Genomic DNA, 4,414 nt, shown 5'->3' with positions numbered 1-4,414 from the left:
AACTACGAATGTAAGGTTTCCAACCACCCATGTAAGAAATCTAGCGTACCATACAAATTCGTTCAACATTCGCCTTGAGCACAATGTAAAAATGTGAGAAGCAAAACTGAGAAGGTTAGTGTACTGCAGGTGTATGAATTGTTTTGATGGATGAGACAAAGAGCTACAAATTTACCATCCATTGAAACAAGAAAACCTGACCCTGCATCTTGCAAATTTTGCTAGTTGCAAGTGTGTACCACTAGTATTCAGGTCTGCACCTAGAGAAAGTTCTGAACCCTTCCACATAGAGACCGTCAACAACTGCAGGTCAAAAGTGAAAATCCATATTTTTATTAGAACAATTCAAGTTTAAGAAATGACACATTTGTGTTCTTTAGCAAGATCAGGCCACTAAAAGGTTTAAATTTTTGATCTATTCAGAGGTATGATCGGCCTCAATGTCAGTGGCTTTCCTAACTCAAAAATGAACAAAACATTATAGCAATTCAGTGACATTGCACATTCAGATCATGGTTACTTGGGCTTGGATGATTCACACTTCTTCTTGGGGTGTGTGATTCTTTGTTGCTTGCAGTGTGAAGCTTGTTTTTCACATTTTATTGTGCTCTACCCTTTCTGATTTCCTTCTTTCTACAACAGCAGGTTCACAATGATGGCATAACCATCCTAATGCCTTCATTTTCTCTCACCTCATGCCACACCAGACTACAACATAACAGAAAAACACTGAAAATCTTTAATTTAGCAGCTCCTTCTCATCCATTAAAATATCTAGTGGGCAAACATACAAAGTGGATTAAAGAGCAAAAAATTGTTTCCCAATGAATATGTATTTAAGTATTGTAGAAATTATATTCCAAGAGCTCAAATACAAAACTGGTTACTGCCTCAGGTTTATTCTATCAGGTTAGCACTTGAGACAGACCCTTTCCATCCCGTGAAAATCAAATGGACAGTATGAATTTGAGAACAGTGATTCGCTTGAACCCAACAGTAAACAAACTAACTACATAATAAAGTACTCCCTCCGTCCGAAAATACTTTTCATCAAAATGAATAAAAAGGGATGTATCTAGAACTAAAATACGTCTAGATACATCTCCTTTTGTTCATTTTGATGACAAGTATTTCCGGACGGAGGGAATAGTAACCTATTCCAAAAGGAAACAAGACCAGTATTAAAGCATTAAATGTGTACTCTTCTTGCCATTGGCAATAACAGGCTACAAGTTGCTTTCCAGCATACTATCACGCAAACCAGATTCTGATTAACCTCCTTTAAATTTCTGTCAGCTAAGTTGGCTAATTGATTTACTAAGACGAGCTCTTGCAACTAAGTCTGCCTAAATCGGATCATTCCACAACTGCAAGTAGATCTTTCACAGATGAGACTGCTCCTAGTCACGAGAAATCACTCGCAAGTTGGAAAAAAATCTCAGAGCTTAGAAAGCATACGCATGCAGACGTCTAAATAAAGAGACGGAGGAGGAACTTTTACGATCCAATTTGTAAGCATCAGTCTCCAAGAAGGAAGAAATCATAGGAGAACCAGACCAAGGAGAAAAAAAATATTACTAGGTTAGAGAGAGAGCAGGCCGTACGGAGGAGGGCAGTCACCACCATCTTCTTGTCGCTGGCGCCTTCTCCGACAGAGGAGGGCTGGATTTGCAGTGGTCGGCGCCGCCGCAGCCCAAATCACCGTCCCATCAGCCCCTCCACCGCGGCTGCCGCCACTGTCGCCTCCTAATCGCCAAGTGTACGGGGGAGAGGGGGACAGGGGCGACAAAAATCTCCGCCGAGCATCACGTCGTCGATCCCCACCGCTCACCGCGCCCTCCACGTTCAAAGTAGAAACCGCTCGCAGGTGAGCACCTAATTAGCGAAGGCATTGAGGAGTGGGCTGGCTCCTCCCAGCGTCAAGGTAATCTTACGAAGGTACTGATACAATTTTACGTCAGTTGAAACCTGGCCAAGCTATACCGTGGCTGGGACGATCGACCGGGGCGAAGAATAAGTAATTTTTCACCCTGGATTTTATATATATATCTTTATCTTTATCTTTATTTTTATCTCTCTATATATATAATAATAAAGCAAATTGGGTTTCTTTCGTCCGTCATGGCATTTTTTAAAAAAGTCCTTCTATTTCAGAGAAGTCAACCCGCAGTTCTGTTTTAAGTCAAAACGAATATTAACATATTATATATGAAATTTTATTAGAAAAATGTGTGAAATCTAAATATGATGTTAATTTTACCTGTTAAAAATATTGTTTTGAAAGTGTGAGCTGAAATTCAAGGGTAATCGCACCATTGACTCTATCACAAGCTATTGGAATTGGCTGGAACTTTTTATACCAAAAAGGGATATATAGGGGTTTGTTTTATTGATGCAATAGAGATCTTTCATAGATGGATCCCGATATGATCTTATTGATACGAGAATTAGAATCAAATAAAAGTGTTTTCTGATGCATGCACTCTTTTCTTTAGGTTAATCAGCCCTTACTTGCATTGATTTAAAGGTCCTATTTTCCATTCCTTGCGGACTTGGTAATCTAACAACCCTTCAGGGGAGAGGATTATAGGACACCATAGCTTATCTGCCTTGATTTCTGAAACCAGAACTACTTCGGCCTTCCCTCAACTGATTGACCTAGCCGACCTATAACTTATGTTGTGTATAGATTGACAAATTGCTGGGTCTACCCTCAGGGCGCCCTATAACTTATGTTGGGTGCCAGGGAAGAAAAGAAAGGGAAAGCGGTCTTCTTCAAGCTGAAGGGGTGCCCGGATAATTGAATGAAGGTTGGGACAGAACTCCAAAATAACAGATCCTTTCCTACTAGTTTGTTGTGCCGGTTGGGAAAGCAAGAAATGGGATAATCATTTCCAGTCAATTTCTCCTAGTTTTCCTTCTGGAATTCCAGTCAGAAAATCAATGAAATGGGATTTGGATCAGAAAATCAGGAGAAGAAAAGCAACTGAACCATAGATCCTGCTTTGGCCAACCCTCAATTACCAAGTTCTTACTATCTAACCTAGCTTTTTTCCATCTATCTAACCTTTGTCTATGAAACCTCGAATGCCTCTATACAGTGACGAAAATAGGGTTGTACATGTAATAACATCTCTTGATACCAGTATTCTAGCTTATGGTTCATGTGGGATTCCTTGCTACTTCCTATAGCTCTTCTTTTGCAGATACATTAGCAACTTTGGCCTCTATGGTTTTGATTACCGAGGGACTCTGATACCAGTCTTGGTGCAATCGTCAGGGTCACCCGCCTACAGTTTTCACCATAGAAACTTTACAAGATGAGGATGGTTATGATCCTAAAAGGTATGATGACATATAGAAATTCCAAAACAGGTGACACCCACGATGCGGCTATATCTCCCACATGTCGAAGCACGACTTAGAGGCGTAACCGCATTGTGGTTTTGTCGCAAGAAGGGTCATCTTCACACAATCCCATGTAATGAACAAGAATGGGATAAGGAGTTGGCTTACAATCGCCGCTTCATACAATGAACATATAATAAATCATACATCATTCAGAGTACACACATAAGTCCGACTACGGACGAAGCCAAAAGAAAAGAAGATAACCCAACTGCTAGATCCCCGATCGTCCCAACTGGGCTCCACTACTGATCAACATGAAACGAAACATAGCAACGACCAAGATCTGCGTTGAGCTCCCATCTGAGCTCGGTTGCATCATCTGCACTGGTATCATCGGCACCTGCAACTGTTGTGATAGTATCTGTGAGTCACGAGGACTCAGTAATCTCAAAACCCGCGAGATCAAGACTATTTAAGCTTAAGGGTAGGAAGTGGTAAAGTGGTGAGGTTGCAGCAGCGACTAACCATATACGGTGGCTGACATACGCAAATAAGAGCGAGAAGAGAGCAAACGGAACGGTCATGAAGCTAGCAATGATCAAGAAGTGATCCTGAACTCCTACTTACGTCAAACATAACCCAAAAACCGTGTTCACTTCCCGGACTCCGCCGAAAAGAGACCATCACGGCTACACACGCGGTTGATGCGTTTTAATTCGGATCTGGTGTCAAGTTATCTACAACCGGACATTAACAAATTCCCATCTGCCACATAACCACGGGCACGGCTTTCGAAAGATAATATACCCTGCAGGGGTGTCCCAACTTAGCCCATGATAAGCTCTCACGATCAACGAAGGATATACCTTCTTCCAGGAAGACCCGATCAGACTCGGAATCCCGGTTTACAAGACATTTCGACAATGGTAAAACAAAACCAGCAAAGCCTCCCGCTGTGCCGACAAATCCCGATAGGAGCTGCACATATCTCGTTCTCAGGGCACACCGGATTGTCCAAACTTCCGGTAGGCCAGCCCAGAGTTGCCCCTGGTGGCCACCGGCA

This window comes from Triticum dicoccoides, chromosome 3B (genome assembly GCF_002162155.2).
Source record: "Triticum dicoccoides isolate Atlit2015 ecotype Zavitan chromosome 3B, WEW_v2.0, whole genome shotgun sequence".
In the NCBI taxonomy this organism is placed as follows: Eukaryota; Viridiplantae; Streptophyta; class Magnoliopsida; order Poales; family Poaceae; genus Triticum; species Triticum dicoccoides.
The sequence above is the reverse complement of the archived record's forward strand: the minus strand, read 5'-3'. Positions refer to the sequence as shown.